Below are 22,640 nucleotides of genomic sequence, written 5' to 3'. Positions count from 1 at the left end.
TTTGGTTTTGCGAAAAGCGCGCGCGAACGGCGCGGGGGTGGTCCCCCTCTTCCCGCCTAACTCGTAACGTCCATAATTCTACTCCGTGGCCTGGTGAGGGTTTGTTGCGTTGGAAACTGAACTCGACGAACTTCATTTTAGGCTTTTGAAACACCTTAAAACCCACCTAATATGCACAGATATACCCTCAAAGTTGACCCAAAAAAGGTCTGTCAACTTTTCCAAATTCCTGACAAACTTATTTTCTTTGATTTGCTTGGTTCGGAGCCTTCCATAGCTTATTATGTGAACTTAAACCCTCGTAATCATGGATAGGGTGCATACAATCTCACATATCCCTAGGAAGTTCTCCCGGATGCACACTTGAAGCAACTAATGCTAATAGATTTCACGTATAAAACTACGAGGTGTAACGATTACCCGCTGATGGAGATACATTTTAGGCTTTTGAGGTAGGGGTACAAATAGGGCCATTTTAGGTACTATTCCAAACATGGGCTATTTAGGGTAATTATTTTTTCTAAATAGTAATAGACGGTTATTTTCCTTTTTTGTTTTGTATAAATACGGAATTAAGGCGTGTAACTAATATATCGGGTATTGGGACCATGTTATAATTTATGTGGCTCAATTTGCATTTGGAGGTTAAATTGTTTTATTTTTATCGTGAATTCGAACATGGTGCTTTAAGTTTTGAAATAAAATTTACATATTTAAAAACTACATAAAAAGTCTGATAAAAGGCACAATAATTGATAATTCAAAATATTTAAAAGACATTAAAAAATTATGGTAAAATTATTTGAATCTACCAATCCAGGAATAGCACTCTCTTAAAAATATCCTTGTTGTTAGTCAACTAGCTCAAAAACCGATCAACTATGCAGGCTTTAAAAATTCTTCTTACTAATGGTTGTTCCAAAAAAAAAAAAAAAAAAAAAAAAGAGCCAATTTTACTCTTGAAGTATTGAAAATGGGAATTGTTTTATTTTTTATTTTTTGGGGAGTAGGAGTTGCTTTGAATGTGTAAGTGATATAATAACAAATAAGAAAAATTAGTATTAGACTTCCCTATTTTAACAAATAAAAACATTGACATATAGCTTTTTTTTCTCTCGTTCCCTTACACTGACTTTTTACATTAAAACATAAAATCATATACCTTCTCATCTCTTACATAATTATTTTAAAAATTAGTTTTTATATCAATAATAATGAATTTATTTTACTAACTCTAAGAATGATGCAATAAAATAAATCAATTTAATTATAAATAGGCACGTTATATTACTTATAATAACTTTAAGTCATCTCAAATTTCGATCGTATAGTAGTTTTGAAGGAAATTGTGAGTAAATGTTCAATTTGAAAAGTTAATATCATAAATTGACTTTATATTATACAAATTGACATAGTATAAAAATTATCACATAAAATAGTTAAAGTAATTTATAATGTCTTAGATAAATTGTGCTCAAGTCTTACAAGTAAAAAGCACTTATCTAAGATTTTAAATAGAGGTAAAAAGTTACACCATTTCAAATAGTTCAAAGGGACAAAATTGACTATTTCAAATATATATATACAACTCTCTTTGTTCCAATTTATGCAACTAACCTATTCTTTTTAGTACGTAAAAAAAGTGTTACGTTCTATAATTAGAAATAACTTAAGCTTTAAAAAATTTCTCGTACCTTAATAAAATAATTTATAACGCACAAATATTTAAGATTTGTTTTAGACCACAAACTTTAAAAGTCTTTAATTATTTCTTAAAACTTTGTGCAAAGACAAACAATCATGCAAAAAAGAAGATCGATGGAGTAATTAATTATTTGCTAAAGTTTTAAAATGAAAAAATGAAAAGCAAATCAAACAAAAACATTATTAGGGAATCGTTTGAGTACGATAGGTAAGGAAAAATAGTCATGGGATAAATATTTAGGACTAACTTATCCCTTAATTGGTTAAAATCTTTGAGTAAGTTATCTGATATTAAAAAGGGAAAAAGTATTCAAAACACGCTCCAGAACTATGGCCAAAATTGCCTGTGTACACCTCGGCTTTGCGGGGTCACTGTGACCCCCTGGACTTTATTTTTTTGTGTATTATTTTCGCTTCCAATGGGACAAAGTCACTCAAACGAGTTTGAGTGTATGCACGCGCTCATAAAATTAAAATCGAGACGGGTCGTTTTCATTATTTTGGTTTCCAAAATTTGAAATCCAAAATTCTCTCTCACCTTCCACTCGATTTACATACTTATTAATCACTCAAATACCATTTTAAAGCTGCAGATAGGTGTGAATCATGGTTAAACTAACTTTAGGTGGTAACGTCGCGGTGGATTTTGACACGAAATCGTCGATTGATCTTCAAGCTTTTAGTGATTTGAAAAAATACCGGGTTAGTCTTTGTTCTTTGCATGTCGGTATTTGTACGCATAAAGTTTATTTTCCATATTATATAGGATTTTATGGAATTGTCGTATGAATTTCTAGGGTTTGTTAAAAAATTATGGGTTTTCTAGTTTAAATTGGGGTTATTTGGGGTTAAGAGATGTGTAATCTTATGTCGTGTAGTATTCTTGTTGTAATTGCGTCCAATTTATTTCCCCCAAAATGTGATTTTATACCTTGTTTGGCCTTGTATTGTCGATGTTTGAATTTAATTGTTGTTATTTGATGTGTGTGTGGGGTTGTGATTGTTGTTGACCATCTATTGTTATTGTATATGTGTGATCTTGATTGTTTGTCTTATTACTAAATTGTAATTTCAAGTATGAGTGGGTTTGTATTAGTAACATTGAGATGGTATCATGGTGGGGTTTTGGATGTTAGTAGTGGGCAACCAAAGTATGAGGGTGGACAAATAACAGAGTTTTTGGATATTGATGTGGATAGGATGTCCTTTTTTGAACTAAGGGATTATATTAAAGAACTAGAGGGTATACTACTGAGTTGTTCATTTTGTGTTGGGAGACCTATTAGTGATAGTGTTGTAGAAATCAAGGCGAATAGGGACATTTTCGAAAATTTCACAAAGTTTTGAAAATGGGGATACTGAAATCTCTATGTAAATCCATGGTTGATAATTTAGATAATGTAGATGGTCCCGTTCTTTTTGTTGGAATACAAACCCGATAGGGAATCTTTATTTGCTTTTAATAAAAAAAGAAAAGGGATGGGGTATCCAAGAAAGGGATGGGTTTGCTTTCAATGAAGACCGGCGACTAAAGCCACAGTGCTGAACCGGTAAATAGGCTGATTTAGCTACGCGCCACCGAAGACCCTAAGTTAAGTATTCTTGAATCGACCGGTCACGATGATAGTTCGAGTCGACCAAGGTGAACTCTTTAATGAACATGATCTTTCACGAACATAGTGATGATGTTCATGAAGAGTGCATAAATTTGGCGAAAGGAGGTCATATGAGAGGAGGAAAAAGAAGAAGAAAGGATACGAATGACTGGAGAAATTCTGTTAGGGTGAAGTTGGTCCCGGTCTGGGCTGATGGGCACTCTGCTGATACAAGCTTGAAGGTAAGGTTCTTTGGGGATGAGCCGATTATGTATGTCGGTTACGATGCATATAGTGTTGAATGGATACTGAGATGATGAGTCGGGGTCTAGGAGGGCTAGGAGAAGGATAATTTTTGACAAATCTGTTGAAAAGTGATGTGGGAGTTGGGGATGGTTTTTGAGGATGTGAATGAGTTTAGGGATCTTTGTTACAAAATATGCGCTAGGGTGTGCGGTTAGAGAAATTTGTCAATGAGCCAAAAGGTTAGGGTGAGGTGTAGGGATGGGCACCCGTAGGCATATGCAAGTCTTGACAAGAAGACTAATGATTTCATGATCAAAACCTACGATCCTAAACATGGAGGCCAGTGTCGAAGACTACTAGAAATTACATGTGCGTGCTAAGTTCTTGTCTAAACATTACAGAATAGGGTTCGGAAACGACCAAACATTAGGATTTTTCAAGTTTGATGTTGATTGAGGGGAAGAACTTTAATATACATGTTGGAAAAACCCTTGCCGGAGAGCTAGAGCTAAAAGTACTCCAGAAATCATGGGTGATCATGTATTAGGTTTGGAAGAATATTTGACTATAGGGATGAAATGTTGAGGACTAATCACAGGAGTACTTGTGTTGTTAAGGTTGATGACTCGGTGAAAGTGGTAGGTTGGTGTTTGAAAGTTTTTATATTTGCTTTGATGCTTTGAAAAAATGCTTTTTAGGTGGGTATAGGAAATGTATTGGTTTGGATGGTTGTTTCTTAAAGGAATAACCAAAGGACGTATTAATTTAGCACATTGCTAAAAGATGCTAATAATCAAATGTTGCCTATTGCTTGGGCTATAGTGGAATATGAGAATAAGAACACTTGGACATGGTTTTTGAAATTGTTGATAGGCGATTTGGGAATGGGAGATGGCGAGAACTGGCTGTGTGATATCGACATGCAAAAGGTATGACAATCACTTTTTTTCTTCATTTAGTTTACGTCCATTCATATATAATTGTTTCTCAAAATTGTAGGGGCTTGATCGGCCATGAAAGAATTGTTACCTTGGTGGAGCACGGGATGTGTGCAAGACATATCCTAACCCAACCTGTCAAAAGAATGGAGAGGTCTTGAAGAAGGAACCAGTTAAGGAAGTGTGCAAAAAGCACCTTTGAAGGAAGATTAAGATAAACTGGACAAAATGAAATGACTTGGTCTTGCCAGAAGGATGGTAAGGATATTGTTGCGGATTCTTTGCACTACCCACACGAAACTTGGTGTAAGCTGTGCTTTAGGCGGCATTAAGTGTATAGTGTGGACAATAATATGTCAAAGGCTTGATGGATTTTAGGACAAAGGCATAAAACCATTATCACTATGCTTGAAGAGATTAGGGAGTTAAGGTAATGACTAGAATAGGTCGTTGAGTCAATTTCCAAAAACATGGTTAACTAATATATCTCCAATGGCTCGAGGGTACTAGAAATCAACATAAAGAAGTCAATGGAATGTAATATTGATTTCAATGGTGAGAGAGGGTTTGAAATTAGTGATGGGCCATATCAACATCTTGTTGATTTGAGAAATAGAACTTGCAGGTTGTAGAGGCTGGATGCTCAAGGGAATACCATGTCAACATGCCCTTGCTGCCATATTATATAAGAAGTATGAACCCGTTGAGTTTGTTGTTGATGGTGGAGACCTACTTGAGGACTTATTGTCATTTTCTTCAACTTGATCACCAATATGAAAATGTGGCTCGAGTCCAATAACTCCTATGTTGCACCACCGGTTATAAAGCCTATGCCGGGCAGACCAAAGAAGGTGAGGAGAAAGAGAAGCCATCGAGTCAAAAAGATATGGTAAGTTGTCAAGAAAAAGAGTTGACATGACACGGCATTTGTCATGGTAAAAACCATAACAAAAGAGGCATCTTTGAAGGTATGAGCTTTTAAGTAAACTCGTTTTTTATCGTTTGGAGTAATGGTTTTGATTTGACACTCTTGTTTTTGGTAGGATTACGGTAGAACAAGCTATGGTCATGGACCGGATGTTCTTTGTCGACATCTCACCAAGCTTTCTTGAATCGAAGTCTGCTACCCGCAAGAGCTGGGAAGGCCAAAAGACAACTTCAACTTCTCAAGCACCAAAGCAAAAGCTAGGGGAAGGCCAAGGAAAAATCCATTAACTTCGATGCACGGCAGAGCAAGTGCAAGGCCAAGAGTACTTCTCGACACCGCAACAACAGTGCAAGGCCAAAGAGTACTTCTCAAGCACCAACAAGAGGTATGGGAACAAGGAGGACAACCGTTAGTGCTAAATGGTTTGAAAATGCAACAAGTTATCTTTGTTGCGTGCCAATGCACTCGATCAACTGCTTTGCTTCTCGGTCAACGTGAGGAGGGAAGACTAAGAAAAACCTCACAAGCTTCTAGTGTTGCTTTGTTGCCGACAGCCAATGCAACTTTGATCAACTGCTTGCTTCTCATGTCTAATGTGAGGAGGAAGACCCGAAAAAACCTCTCAAGCTTTAGTGTAAGGTAAATTTGTTGATAATGAAAGAGGAAGAACTACCCACACAAAGGCCTAGACATTGGAATGGGTATATTTATCTTGAAAATGGATTTACAACATACAATGTAAAGAGCTGAAATATTTGTTGGATTGGGTATATTTGTTGCAAGTGAGTTTACTAACTATAAACAATTGTTTTGCTTTGTCTGACATGGCTTGCCAAGTAGTAGGATAATTGATCTTTGCTCAAGAAAGCATATAAGGTCGGTGATATCTTGGGGACCTTGGTCACAAAGCAAGAGGCTGGAGTGAGGTGGAAGGGCAAGCGAAATGACATCAAGCCGGCTTGAAGAGATGAGGGTAAATAAAAGGAAAAAAGTACGGCAACCCGGAACTGGGAGACAAAGGATCCATGGAAGTAGTGTTAATATGTTGGTAGTTGGTAGAACAAGTTAATGTAGTTGTTAGTTTTTTGCAAGTTCATAAACAAACTAAAGTAGTGTGGCTTAGATGCTTGTTTTGTGACATTATGCTACACTTGAATGTTGCGTCATCATGAATGATGCGCTACTTTTGTACAAACTTATTGGTCATGCAAGTGTTTATATATAGCGAGGTACATTTCTATTATTATTAAGTCTCGTCTCTTTCAACATCGGTGCACATGTTTAATGTCAGTCCCGGAATATCATTTTATTTGAAATTGTTGGTGCACATGTTTAATGTCGAATGTGCAACCTATGTTGGTTGTTTGTTTCTCTTTTCAAAGCTGGAGTTTATGGATGAGTGAAATCTGTTGGTCATGCATTTGAATTGCATTAATGTTGCTGCTTAAATACGGTCAAGCATTTTGAACGAAATTATTACGGCAAACTAAATGTGGTCAAGCTTTTGACCGGATTTAAAAAGGTGGTCAAAAATGACTAAGGTGGTTGGGGGTTAAGTAGCGGGGAATTTATTGCAAAACACATTATAAATATAGGCTTTCACTTACACTTTAATACTATGAAATAGCATTCTACACAACCTCTAACATGAGCCTTAATTCGAAAAATGGTAGCTTATTTTGAGAAAAAATTGACCAAATCATACGTCGAAAAGGATGATTTCGTAAGTGTTCGTCTAATTTATTTGTTATTTTCAAGTTTGTTATTTTAGTTTTAGTAATCACATGTTTTTTCTCGGATCCTTCCAAGTAGCATTCTTGAATTTCTCGGACGATGACGCGAAGTCAAGTAATTTACCGAAAGAGGCGCGTACAAAATGAAATACAAAGTTGGTGCTCATACGGCTCTACATCAAGGATGGAAAGAATTTATAGATGCTAACGGATTCGGGACGGGGGATATATTGTGTTTCAAGGCACAGTGTCCGTGTTGCTAGAGGCCGGATACACTTCCTTGTTGAAAAAAACGGAGATCATAGAAATAGATTAGGCTGGTCTCGTGTTTTCAATTTAAGCAAGGTTTATGTTGGAGCACATGTAACACCTTTGATTTCTAAATTAAAGGATTTCATTCATCAATTTCAAACTTACATTAAACACAAAACAAAAGAAAACTAGAAAGGATTCCTAACATACATTAACCACAAGACAAAATAAAATGGAAAAGTAGTTCTTACCTAACATTAACCACAACACAAAAGACATTTTTCCAAGCACTGCCTACCATCAAGCACAAAACTAAACCATTCAACTTCAAAAATACAAGAAACACTAAGGCAATTGGTCATGACAAGTTGAAGAATTTCCTCGCATTAACCAACTGATCCAACTACCAAAACAAAACAAGATACAAAATGTGAAAATCAAATTAGAGCTAAAGTTGTTGATCCTCTTCTTTTTCGATTTTATCTCTTTTGCATTTTCAATTTCGCCAGCATTAATCACACTTGATTGTTCTTCCATCTCCTTCATTTTCATATCACTTGGGCAAGATTGTTCTTCCATTTCAATCTCTTTCAACATCTAAACTTGCAATTTCGGAACTTCACATCCTTCTTCCATCTCTTATTTTTCTTCTCTTTTGAAGCTAATTCTCATTGCATCTCCTTCATTTTGTTCACCAACTTTGGAATAATGTGTTCGATCTTTCATCAACTTTGAAAAGATCCCTCCATCGAAAAAATTTACACTTCTTGAACCATAGTAGGGGCAAGACCAATATCTTCTTAGGATTGTTGTCGGACAGGAAGTCTTCAATAGGAGCACACACCATGTGTGCATCGCACCTCCTATTCAACATTGGATCTTCATTGTCCATACAAAGCTTATTCAAATCAATCTTGTTTCTTCCATAGCTAACCAATTTTAATCGAAATTTGGGAAAGAAATTGTAAGAATCCGATCTTGGGTAAACATGAAGAAGAAATTTACCAAAAAATTTGGGGAAGAACTCAATGTGGAAGAAGAGAGAAGATCTAGCCGTTTGTGGAGATGGGGATTTAAGATTGGATTTGGGAATTAAAACGTTATTTGGACGGCCATGTGGCAAATATACACCGGTCCATATAGTTTTTATCATCTCTTCTTGTATTTGAAGGAGAGTAGCTACACTTATAGTCCAGGTCACCGGTTGAAAGCGAAAATAATACACAAAAAATAAGTCGGGAGTAAAATAGGACCCCAGTTGAGGTGTGTTATGGCAATTTTAGTAATGTAGTTTGAGTGTGTTTTGAATACTTTTCCCTATTAAAAATAGTACAAGGATAAGTTATCCCTGGAATAACAATCCAACATCAATTATCCAGGATAAAATAATGAAAATGACAAATATAGCCCTGAGGTGCCTCAAATCTCTTTTCTACTAAATAAGGTGGATGGTATTTTTGTAAACAAATGACTTTTTCTTAAAGATTATGCGATGCATGTTACTTTTAATATAACAAATTAAACAATCAATAAAAATAATACCAAAATAACTAATCCCATAACTAATCCCAGTGTCTTCGAACCAAACGACCCCTTAGTGTTATCTTTTGGTTTGGTTGGATTTTTGCATTTGTCTTGAAGGATATGTATGTATGTATGTATGCAAGAAAGTCGTGTAAGCCTCTCCAATTCGACACGAATAAGTACTCACACACTTCATAGTCATTATCACTTTCTCAGCAACCCCAAAAACCTTGTTAATTCAGTGAGTTAACTCTCTGTAAAATTAATTTGTGATCAAGGATGAAGGCTGTAGTAATCACAAGTCCCGGTGATCCAGAGGTGTTGAAGCTACAACAAGTGGAAGATCCACAAATTAAAGAAGATGAAGTGTTGATTAAAGTAGCAGCTACTGCACTTAATAGAGCTGACACCCTTCAACGCCAAGGTAAATACCCACCCCTAAAGGTGATAGTGAATACCCTGGTCTTGAATGTTCTGGCACTGTTGAAGCTGTTGGCAAGGATGTTACTCGCTGGAAAATTGGTGACCAGGTTTGTCTGATTACATTTCTTTAAAAAAAAGATGTCAGCTTTATTCTTGAATGTATAAGATTTGTCTAGTGAAATTGTCAGTTTTTTTTTCTTCTTCTGAATTTGGGCTCAAATAGAGTGGAATGGATGTTAAGAATTTATGTAGCAGACCTAACTAGTCTAGGGTTGAGGCCTAATTGCTATTTGGTATTGTTGAATTGGTAGTTTTGCTCTTGGTATGGCATAATGTAACATTGAGATTGTCTAAATTACTTACAATTTTTGGAACCTATGCGGACTTGGCTAAGATCAGAACAGGAAGGAAGCCAAAGCCATAAAGGAAATACCAACTAGTTTTAGATTAAGGCTTAGTCATTTGTTGGTGCACTTGAATTTATTTATTTTCGTTAAGAGTTTTGTATGTCAGTGTAGGGATTATTTATGAGTTAGAGAACCTTTTATGAGAATTGGAAAATAAAATGAGCCCCAGTAGAGCATAATGGATATAGATGATTAATATAGAAGACTCCACCTAGTTTGGGATTATGGGGTAGTTATTGTTGTTGTTGTATGGTGTAGAATATTTCCGTGGGGTAATATTCTATTAATTTTGTGGTGTTTGGTTTAACATAAATTTGGTAAAATTAAGTAGTGGTGGAAGTGGAGATAATTAAGTATCGAGGAGGGGAAAGAAGGTTTATATCTTGATAAGAGTAAGGGCTCTGGAGTAGGAGTAGAGTGCTCAACGACCTCTGCTCTGGAGTAAGAGTAAGGTTTATTCTCTTATGAGCTTATGTTTTTTTTTTTTCGTGGATTAGGAGAGCACATTTCTATGAATTGGTTGAAAGGAAATTTTATTTAGTGCATTGATGATGTAAAATATTCACCTGATAGGTATGTGCTCTCGTTGGTGGAGGAGGTTATGCAGAGAAAGTAGCTGTACCTACTGGACAAGTTCTACCTGTTCCATCAGGCATTTCTTTACAAGATGCTGCTAGTTTTCCTGAAGTGGCTTGCACTGTTTGGTCGACAGTTTTCATGACGAGCAGGCTTTCCTCGGGTGAAACGTTTCTGGTGATTAGACAGACCAAAGCTACTCTTTACTGCGATTTCTTGTTAGCTGTAGTTCCTTTTTGTAGATTATCAGCCATTTAGTCAATTGGCACAATCGTTTGGTAGTATCTTCACAAAATCCTTGATTCCCGTGGAATAAGCTCAAGGACATGAAATGACTAATAGCTACATGGGTTACTTTCAGATACATGGAGGCTCTAGTGGAATTGGTACCTTTGCCATTCAAATGGCCAAGTGCCTTGGGGTCAAAGTTTTCATCACAGCAGGTTCATGATGATATCTTATCTCATTATGGAACTGAAATCATCCAGCTAACCATGTCAAATCTTGTTAACCAGGAAGCGAGGAGAAACTTGCTGCATGCAAAGAACTCGGGGCTGACGTTTGCATCAATTACAAGACTGAAGACTTTGTCACACGCATCAAGGAAGACAAGGCAAAGGTAATCATTTCTCGTAGGCATCATTTGTTTTTCTGTCGAATAGTACAATGGTTATCATATACTTAATTTCATTTCATGTCTTACATTGATCATATTCTAATATCAATGTTCAACGCAGGTGTTGATGTCATACTAGATAATATAGGAGGTCCATACTTCCAACGAAACCTTGACAGCCTTAATGTTGATGGTAGGCTCTTCATTATTGGCTTTATGGGAGGAACAGTGACACAAGTAAATCTTGGCTGTGTGTTAGCAAGACGCCTGACAGTGCAGGGTAAGTATAGATGTGCTCTGATATATTTAAAGTTAGAACTTTGTTGTGAAATATATTCTTAAGCTTGATATGGAACTTGTTTGACCAAATACTCAAACAAGAATGCCGTTAGTGAACTGGAAGAGGAAATTTCAAAACGCTCTACTGTAATTCCACTTTCTTTCTATTTCCCCCAACTAGCTCAATGAGTGGGCGGAGAATGTACTCATATAGTTGCACATGCCATTAGATGACTTTAAGGTCTAGTATTCACTTGGACTTAGCATGTAGATTCTGTTGGTTAATGGGTATGCAATAGATCTCAGTTGCAGCTGCAGTTCTAAGAATAAGCTCAAGAAACGAAGCAATTTAATTTCATGGAGTTTTTCTTTGAATGAATGACATGGACCTCATTTTGGATCTCGCTCAGTAGATTTTATGTGTATCTGTGACTTTTCTGTCGCTGCTGGCTTAGCGTAGTAGAAGTGCAAAAACAAAGCTCAAATTGTGAGAGAAGTGGAGAAGAATGTTTGGCCAGCAATAGCAGCAGGCAAGGTGAAACCGGTGGTGTACAAGTACTTCCCTTTAGCAGAAGCTGCTGAGGCTCATCAGTTAATGGAAAGCAGCAAGCACATTGGGAAGATTCTGCTTACTGTCTAAATGTGTAAAAGAGACATGTTCTTGTTCTTAATGTTAAATAAGCTGTAAAAGCCCTGCATCCAACACCCCCCCCCCCCTGCCCTCTCCCACGACACATCTACGCTTGTATTACTTGTAAAATTCCAATAAGACAAAATCTTTTTATTATATCCTGCTTTCCAATTTCTTTTTTCCGTGTGAAATAGATGTGTGTGTTTTACTGGTCCCTGTGGGGATGGATGGCTTGAGTACTTAATCTGGAGATCTCAAAGTAGAATCCCAACTACAACATTTAGTTCAGTCCATTTTAACCCCTTAGTTTCCAATTTCCTGTCTATTTCGAAGTTTAAAGTCCGAAATACAGATTGCAGAATGAATGTACGTGTCATTCCAGTAATAGAACAAAAGCCATGAACATATAGCTGAAAAAAGGGGCAAAGGTTTATTACTTTTTTGGATCATCAGACAAGTGGAATACTGAAGTATTATAGATTACAAGTCGCACACTCTAGCTGGCTCTGGTTTATAATACAGACCTTTACCTTTGATTGCCAGAAACAGAAAAAAATGACAAGAAGGTTACCATGCTAATCCAATGATTTCACCTCCTACCAGGACCATAGAAGTTTATGATTCAGCACTGCAGAAAGCTTCGACAGCCAGGCTTTTTAGTACTCCAGAACATGGGTCACCGAGTTTAGCCGTGGTGACATGAATGGAACATCCTGATTTGCCAAAACACCCCTGCATAGTCATTCAAGAATTTCAGATCCAAACATACGAGATTGGTGATTACTTTTGACACTTACAACAAAATTGAGGTGTGTAAAAGAATCCGAGCATCCAAGCTATGGACTGGGCATCCCAAAAACCCGATAGAAACCATTATGCGACCCCCAAGGGTTAGGTGATGTATTCTTGTGAAGAAATGGACCTCGGGTTTTAACCCAATCCTAAATCTAGCTTGAATCTGGCATGTGAAGAAAATGAACCTTGGGACTTAACCCCAAATTCTAGGTCATGAGAGGAGGATTGTCCAAGTTAATATAAGGAGATTGCAACTCATTCCCTCAATTAAGGGGGTATTTAACAATTCACTGATAAGGTTTACAAAATATTGGCTTAGTTCGAGCTTTAATGACAATGCTTGAGTGGTACATGGGAAATTTCTGTGGTCATCACTAATAGATGCAGAAAAAAATGAAGACATGCTAGTAATATTACCTGATGAACTATTGATAACACATCTAAATGACAACTCCCTTGAATGAATGCGCCACAATCTCCTTGAGGAGTTCCAAAGCTAGCAAAGTTAACTGCAGTAATAGTCCATCCTTGTTCACAATTCAGTCGCAATGAAGGTTCTTGAGATGTAAGATCTTTATCTGGCCTCCAAATATCAACGGGTGGAAGATCCGACTCAGATACATGAGCACAAATTTTTTGCCCAGATCTCGTAGAGAAAGATATTTTTGAAGGGTCACCGCCAAGCTCTTCATGCAGCACAAGCAGGTTCTTTCCAGGCTTTAACCAACTGCGCGGTACATGGTACCTATATGAAGCGTTAATGGTTAGTACTTAGTCAGATCAATTTGCAAGAAGGATCATGACAATGCAAGGCATCAAGAGTAAAATGCACTAGCCGCTTCTATCTACTCACAACACTTGAGCAGGTTGACCACATTTCTTCAGACATTTCCATGAATCATAAGCTCCTCTATAGTCACAATTATCGGAACAACCGGTTGAGGGTGAACGATAAGACGACCAGTATCTCCCTACATGCTGCCCATTTACCCATGCTTGACCTTTACCCATACTGGAGAGATTTAGTGATACAGGACCTGTTCCTTCTGGAGGACAAAATCTAACCTGGATATAAGAGATCAAGAATCAAAACAAAAGATACAACAGATGTAACATATTATCTATGTTCATCAGATGCTAATTGCAAATAAAGGGACTACATGCAAGAGATTAAAGGCAAAAATAGCATTGAGGACATATACAAGAAGGAACTAATGACCACCCTTGCCTTCTACAATGGGAAGTGGGGAATGGAGAGACACACCAGCATAGGCATTAACTACAGCATAGGCATTAACTATCACTCTACTCCTCATAAGGTACCTAATAATAAGCAGTTGACATAAGGACTAGTGAACCAGAAATACAAGCAATTCTACACACCTTGTACCATATCAAACTCTGATTTATTGGGACGGAATTCCCCTGAAACCACAGCGAGCTATTTGCACGGCTAACTTTATCAAGTCCAAGATACTCACCTTCAAGTCCTACCTGAAAAATAAGCAAAGTCTCAAGTTATCCTAGGATCTTATTAGAACAAAGTCATAACCTTTCGAAATTTACAGAGAAGAATATAAAGCACCCCCTCCACCCCCAAGAGAATCCGCAAAAAGAAAAAGAAAGCCTGCAATCAACATCTATTCTGTCCTTAGTAAGCTTGTTTTTGCAAATATAGGATGACCATGAAATTGTAGGACGTATCTCCACAATCAGTTGACAAAATATAACTCAACTATTGCCCTTTCTATCTTTTGGTTGCAGCAGATGTGCTGACCTCAGCTAGTATGTTAGGAGAACTCTCAGTTATCAGAAGCTAAAATTATAGACTTTCTTCCTGTAAAGCACAACTGTTTGTACTGGACTTCGAAGTAGTCTGAGTGTAATCACATTGTACTTTTGACATGAATTTTGTGGATAATGTTATGCTGCTTCATTATGCCTTTTCAAAAATATTTCTAATGTTCTTGTTAGAAGATACCTTTGAGACACTGTCACGCATCTTTATTAGATTTTCACTTGTACTTCTTTTGTCCCTTATCATATTACCTAGTTTGGTTTGAGTACTCAAATAGATTTTCTGTTTGGCATTTGAATTACTTGTACCTCTAGAATAATAGTTAGGAAGCTGAAATCATATTTAAACAAGAAAGTTAAATTATTAAGACGGGATAGCATGGCAAAATAAAAAGATTTATGTTAAAATAATCATCAAGAACCTGGTAGATCCATTCTGTAGAAGAAAAGTTCTTGGAATTCTTCAAATCGCTGAAGATAACAGAAAATACTCCTGCTCCAGAGATGTCAAACCACGGCCCATAGTTCTGGTGAATCACATAATAAATGAGTAAGAAAAAAGAAAATGTAACCAAGCAAATAATATTCATGATTGGAAATAACTACTACAATAATATGAGTTTCCACATGCAAAGTATTGGAAAAGCCTATTTACTGAGATAGACTTACCTGCAAACCAACCATCATGCTCAATATGTCCACTATGTTGTTTCCTTGCTTAAGATGGATCTTTTACTTAGAACAAAGCTTGCATCATCGTGATTACCGTAGCCAAATCCTGAAGAAGGCACCAAATAGATGTCAGTTAGTGAATGCATGATAGACATGGAGGCTTGCAGATGCTGAATACAAAAGAGATTTATTGGTCAGCTATCTTAGCACTCATAATGGAACCATATTCCAATTCCGGATAGAAAATCAAAATCGTGTCTGAGATACCATCTCAAATCACAGAATAATCTTATATAAGAAGCACTTCTATGTAGTCTTAATGGAATGCTGAAGGTAAAATTAGGTATATTAGTCTTCTTCTTGGCTCTGTTGAGTTGCATGAACCACCTCATCCAGAGCTTTATCTATCATATAGGTGAACTAGGACTTTTTACATGCTCTAATACCATGTATGAACAGCTTCATCAAAAACTCAATCTATCAGAAAAGTACACTTTCACGTTGCTGTTAAGATCACGTTGGAATTTCTAAGTTATTAAACACGGTTGAGGAAGTAGAAATTAGATGAGATAGTTACCCACAGATTTCTTGTTTACAAAAACAAGAGCTGCATGTCCTAAGCTTCCAATAATTAACTGCAATTCTTTTACTTTTCTCTTCTCAATGTTCTCCTCCACATTTATACTGGCAACAGAAAGAAAAACAACGTAGGGATATTACATCAATGAAGTAAAGAGCTTATTGTATCGGACAAATGACTAAACCAGAGAAACCAAGCTTGGGATCTTAACAAAATAAAATAAACCGCTCTACCAAGATTATCAATTTATTTTAACAAATGAAGAATATGGGTATGCCCTTTAGTTTCTCGTGGAAGCCAAATATTATCATCTTCACTGACTATCAATCCCCCAATCAGATTCTTTAGTACAGAAATATAAAATAGCACCGATAGGTGAAGGAAACTAATTAATTACCTTGTAGTATACCAAAGGAAATCACTGGTATCTCTTGTTGTATTTATCTGCTCCAGTAAGTGTGATGCTGCAAATGAATTATTATTCCCAATACCAACTTTTTCTTTGTACCAGCCCCAAGGATCGACTCCATGGAATTTTCAATTGTAACTGTGTTGTGAAAGTAAATTCTGCACTTCCAGTTGTTTTTTGTGAAACAACCTTTCTCCATTATGAGCAAAGGAAAAAACTTTTGTAAGATAGATACACTTCAATAAAAGCTTCTTAAGAATGAGTTATTTTTTCATAGTTTCATGTTATAAGCAAGGTGATCAGGATATTCTATGCATTTCTAGTGGAACAGATAATAGATAAAGGTTAACCGTGGAAATATATCATTGCTCATACGATGCCATACTAGCACTCAAATCATAGAGGGGATCCTCCAAACAGATAAAACGCGACATTGTGAGTAGGAAAAATTAATGTACATATGTGAAAGCAGTACCTTCGCCGTGTTGAATATGACATTCTTGCAGTCTGGAAGAATGCTAACAGACCAAGCAGGAAGAAAATATGACTTCCCATTAAATGTAACATTTGCATCTGAACTGCTACCATAGTTAGCAAGGAAGGCTGCACAGTCATTGGAGGTTTTGTAATATACATGTGCCTAGCAGACATTTCTGATGTGTCACAATTAAAAGAACAAGTGACATTTATCCAACATTAAAGAATATATCCATTGGCTGGCAAAAGCTAATTCAGATCACTCTAATGATGAAAAATTATATATCCAGCCCACAGCAGTGCAGGAAGTGTTAGAATCCCAGGGTTAAGTGTATGAGCTGAAGTTTTCTTATGAGCCCGTTTGGATTGGCTTATAGCTTAAAAAGTTTGCAGCTTATAAAAAATTTAAAAAAAATAAGTTGGGTAGTCCAACTTATTTTTTTTGGTTTATAAGCTGTTTTCAGCTTATAAGTTCTTTAGATAAACTAAGTTAAATGGGTCAATTATTTTTTGAGCTTTTTAGCGCTTGAAAATGACTTTAAATTTAGTACCCAAACACTCAAAAAAAGCGAAAACAGCTTATAAGCCAACTTATAAGCCAATCCAAACGGGCTCATATGTTCTCTTTTAGCTAGCTTCTAGGGCTGATTTAGGCATCAGGTCCATTTTCTTCACGTTTTGTAGAAATGAAGTTGGGTTAAGATTCAATTTTAGTGTTATCTACCTTTAATCTATTAAACAGCTGAAATCTGGAAGACATCTCACTATGTATCGTTTACCTCAAGTTCCAGACCAAGGGACAAATGAATTGGATCTGCATTGACCAAATACTCTTCACAATCTTTTATCGCCTTGTGTAAGTCGCGCAGGTGTCCCCACTTTGGCTGACTTATGAAACCTGTATCAAGTATGTTTGATTAGATTGAGAACCTTAAAAAGCAGGGGCAATTCGCAGAATTGCCCTTTTAAGTGGTGCTAAATTTTAACGCTTCAATTTATATTGCATGGGTCCGTGTTCGAACCCGCGCGGTAAAAAATTTAAAAAAAATTCGCAAGGCGATTTAAATTTTATTATCACGCCAACAAAGATACACTTGTTAAGGAATTACACATTTATCGTCGCCTGCATACTCATGCCTTATGGCGACATAATATCGGGTCCGGCCTCTTTGATAATTCCCAAATTTTGGGGTCTCTTTTTAAACAAAATTTTTTTGAACCCGTAATTTTAAAATTATCAAAAATTATCGGGCCGCCCCTTTAAAGAAATGCGCCAAATTATCTTGGGTTTCCTGGAATTTCCCTTTCTATCGGCGAAAATTTTTAAACCCGAAATTTTTTTAAAATTTTTGGCGGTGGAAAAATTTGGAAGCCGAAAACTTGATTTAAATATGAGGTAAATTTAAAACCCCCCAAAAGGAACCCCTCGCCACAAAAAATGAAAATGCTGCGACCGAGAGATGCTCGTTAAGTGTCAAAATGGGTGGCCATTGTCCTAAAGGGCTAAAGAATTAAACGGGCTTGCCTTTTTAATTGAAGAGGCATGAAAATGGCATGGTCAATTGACCCGATTAGAAAGTAGTGGACTAGGGCAGGACCCAGCCATACTTTAAGTTTTTTTTTTTTTCTTAACATTTTCTAAGTGATTTTTGATACAATTTGAACATGAAACTTTTGCATTATGAAACAGAAGAAACTTTTGCAATATGAAATAGAATGTTACACACCTTACTCTTGCGCAAATCCATATCATAGAAAAAAATTCAAGAGAACAAATATAAATTATTATTTTTAATCACTATTCGGATCACCTTCAAAAGAAATTAAACATAATATAAATTTTAAGACTAAAAAGTATTACTCCAGTTTCTAATTACTACTTAGTAGTAATTACATTCTTTTTTCTCATTACTATTTATCTTTTTATTTAATTTACTTATATTTTTTTAAAATTAATTAATTTATTATTATTTTAAACTTTCGGTTTTAACAGCCAAAAAACATCGAGTAGTCGGGCCAAAAAGAGGGCCGGGATTTTTGGTCAGCTTCTATAAAATCTTAGCCCAACCCTATTTAAATAAAGGGTTGTTGGGTAACCTTGCGGGCCAAGCCCATATTGCTGACTCTACTATATATATATCAAATTGCTTCTTATTTTATGACATGGTCATACCATACTCATCTATGGGGCATCATAGTCGTAGCTTGTTGCTACTAGAGGGCCTCCTGCCGTTCGACCAAAATTGGTGCCACCAAAGTACTAAATAGAAAAGATGGCAGAATTAAATCCCAAAAGTAACAAGAGTCAAGAACAACATGAGGAAATTAAGAGGCATTTACCATGTAATAATTTTGAAATGTACCACCAGTTTCAAAAAACGTTGCAACAAGCAAAAGCTAAGTCTTCAACAGGTCGATAAGGAACAGGATAACCAAATGCAGGAACCTGCAAACAGAAACAACACCTTGAAATTTTACTATCCTCAGTCAGTTCCTGAGGATAGTAAAAAGGAGGAAGATTTACCATCCAACATAGTTTTCTGTCCACATCTTTGGCTTGGATGGGGAATTTGGAGTAAAGCGATCACAATAGAATCCATTACATGTATTTATCTGCATAATCAACATGTTTGCAGTTATTACTTAAATTATAAATGTCCTTCTTTTGACGGTTGGCTTAAGAAGCAAAACTATTAATGGTAACATCACCAGGAAGTTACTCTCAGATATTTTATGCAGAACTGACATCAGCAGGAAATTTAGTTCAAAAGGTCTTGAGATGCCTGAACTTTGTAACATACTATAATATCTATTCTAAACAGCAGTTTAGCAATATCCTACTAATAGCTAAGAAAATGCTTCTGACACACTGCAAATAGTATGGATTGGAGGAATGGATAAGTAAGGTAGTAGGTGGAATATGCCATCATGAATACCATAAACACTTACAACTGAATCAGGTGCATCTTCTTGCGCACACATCACCCAAGGAACGGTTGTATTAAGACTAACAGCAGTTTCTGCAGCCCATTTTACATACAGTTCTCCACTGACTCCATATGCCCACTCAACATTTCCATACTCATTTTCAACCTGTTAAGTGGATAGATCACTGATTAACACCAAAAAAGAGCAAAGAGAAGAAATGGAAAAAGAGGATACCGAACTATCAAGTAATAAGAGTGTACTATTCAGGATCCAGGAGGAAGATGTAAAATACAACAAAGATATCCATTATCAAAAAATTGGAAAAGAGTGTGATGGTGAAATATCAAAAAAGAAAAGAGAGGATTAAACAACCTGAGCGAGAATAATTGGACCTCCTTGTGTAGCAAAGAGGTTCTCATCCTTCATAAGATTAACAATCTTGGCAGAAAGAGCTTCATTTCATTCTGCATTGAAATCAATACAGGTTTCTTCAACTAATAACATACAATAGTACTGAATATTTGAAAGAAAAAACAGAAAAGCTAAAAGAGGACACGGTGAATAGCTGTCCAAAGCTAAATATAAAAAACTAGTCAACACTTTCCTTAAAAGGTTCATTGGTTGTGCGAAACTGTATTCCAGGGATAAAATGTAAGCCACACATTGGAAAGCCCCTGCTCGGATAAAATAGCGGAGCTATTAAACAAAAAGTTTAAAACCCGGTTAAGATGTGCATTATAAAAATAAGAAAATGACTTGTCCTTAATCCACTGGTGGAGATGGATCACTGCCTTTTTTTCTATATATGGAAACTTTGCCGTGAAGTGCACAAATAAGTTAATGAAATGAATCTGACAACTTTAGAGAATAACAAGTTTTTAGCTAATATCACAGTTCAATGAACCGGGAAAAATAGAGTTTGCCTTGATGAACTAACCCATAGTTCCATTCAGCACAGGCATATGGACCAATTCGGAGATGCACGTATAGGCCAGCTTCTTGCACTGTCTTCACAAACCGTACAAGGTCAAACCTGCCCTTGAAGTAGTACTGTAGTAGTTGGAAGTATAATTACTTATGGAGATAATGAGAGGAGAAATTTTTAACAACAGCAATATGCAACGAGTCACGAGACTACTATACACTGCTCTATATGTCTAACAAACCGCTTTGTCCCAGATGAGGTAACACAACTTTATATGAGTTGCTAAATAGAGAGATATTCTGCATTCAGAGATGAGAAAATAAAAGTTTGAATATGAAGAAGCACCAGAAACCGAGTATTCTAGACCCAAATCACATTTCGTAAAAGCTAAGGCAAGTAGCAAGAGTATCATAATAAGCTGAAAAAGACAAAACATGCTATAGCATGTAAATGTCCATGAAAACCTTATCATCTATGCAGCAAGCTAGCAATTTTTGCAGCAATAAAGAAAAAACAAACAACATAAACCAAAAAGTACATGAACCTAGTGACAGTTTATGCATCAGAAAGGCTTTTCCTAGCTACTTAACGATTTCTTTTGTATTGAAACATCAAACTAAACAACTATGAATCCTCACTGTCCATATGGCTCCATTTAAGCTCATCTCTGTCCAATATTATATGAAGCTTTGAAGCAAAACTGAAGTAACTGAAGTACAGTAAATACCAACCGTGAGCATCATAAGACTGAACAATCAGATTTTCTGTTAACACTTCAACACAGGTAATCTCTTATTAATGAAAAGTTGCATTTAAAGCTGTTTACCAAAATTGAAAGAAGTTCATACCTCCCCTTTGACAGGTTCATGATAATTCCAGAAAACATAACTCTCAATCACGTTCAATCCTCCTTCCTTAGCCTTCCTAATGATCTCTGGCCATATCTACATTCAACAAGAAAACACCTAAAACCATATCACATAATGTGCCATATAGTAATGTTAGTATAATCTAAGAAGTAAGAAGGTAATACTCACTTCAGGGGTAGTTCTTGGATAATGTATTGAACCTGATTACAAAAAATTCTCCTCTTTCCATCAATAACCAATGCCTTGTGATCATACGTTACTGTCGTTGAAGCCCCGCTTTCAATATAATAGCCTTCAAAAACTAATACCATAGACAAAACTATTACTAACAATTTCTTTCTTTCCATAATTCAGCTGGATGGTCACAAACAAGAACAGAGCACTGACTTTATAACATCCAGTTATTATTCTGGACCAATAATTGTTGTAAGGATGATATTGTCCTTAGTAGGTGTTGGCATTGAAAATGATGAATCTTTCTTAGTTTTTTACCCAGAGGTGATGATGACTATGTACCAATATTGGATTCAAGTGATGTCTCTAGTACTGATAAAGCCCAGTATATTTCAAGAACTAGGCTACAAAATATAAAACAAGAGAAATGTCAAAATTCAAGAAGCTATGCGGTTGGATAACGCTTTATTGAATCAGAGAAAATGGGGGACCAAGTATGTAAAGAATTTAGGTTGTATATATACTATGTTAAATACGAGTTTAACTAATATCCACCGACTGTGTAAAGTTTTTTTTACACAATCAGGCAACTTTTAAGCCTATAACCAGTAAATTTCAAATGTTTTCACTTTTTCAATATCTGATTTTTAAATAAGGAAAATAGTAATATAAGGCAACTTGAACTCTACATTAACATTTATTCTCAGAATCTGTTTAGAATTTTTACCTTATTTACCAAAAATTCAAGTATTTCGTCATCTCTTCTTTGTTTTCATTACATCCAGTTTTACAATTTATTTATTGTTTCAAACTATTAAAGCAAGAACCAACATTTGTTGAAGAAAAAGTTATAGCGTTATGACCCCTTATTCATGTTGAAAGAGTATGTTTATGATTATTATCTGTATATCAATAAGATTTAAATAAAAACATTGCAATGTGTGAAGAGGTTGAGATTGGATACAAGAAAGCTGATAGACTGATTGAAGTCATAGGAATCTTTTACTGAAAGTATACATCAATCGGCTGATGCATGAATCAGTGTAACGACCCGTTTGGTCGTTTAGCAATTTTGAACTCGTTTTCGCTAAAAATATCCTTTTCGTAGTTTAAAGGGTATTAACTGAAGCACGGGGAATTGGTGCGCGGTGATTTAATTGGC

General features: G+C 36.0%; 2 pseudogenes; one reads left to right on the top strand and one right to left on the bottom strand.

Annotated features, from left to right (window-relative positions):
- Positions 1-9,061: 9,061 nt before the first annotated feature.
- LOC132045923 (uncharacterized) lies at positions 9,062-12,008 on the top strand (annotated as a pseudogene).
- Positions 12,009-12,265: 257 nt separating this feature from the next.
- Positions 12,266-20,174, bottom strand: LOC132047774 (beta-galactosidase 6-like; annotated as a pseudogene).
- Positions 20,175-22,640: the final 2,466 nt, after the last annotated feature.

Source organism: Lycium ferocissimum, chromosome 2 (assembly GCF_029784015.1).
Source record: "Lycium ferocissimum isolate CSIRO_LF1 chromosome 2, AGI_CSIRO_Lferr_CH_V1, whole genome shotgun sequence".
NCBI classification, from domain to species: Eukaryota; Viridiplantae; Streptophyta; class Magnoliopsida; order Solanales; family Solanaceae; genus Lycium; species Lycium ferocissimum.
Note: the sequence above shows the minus strand (reverse complement) of the source record. Positions and strands in the feature narration are given on the sequence as shown.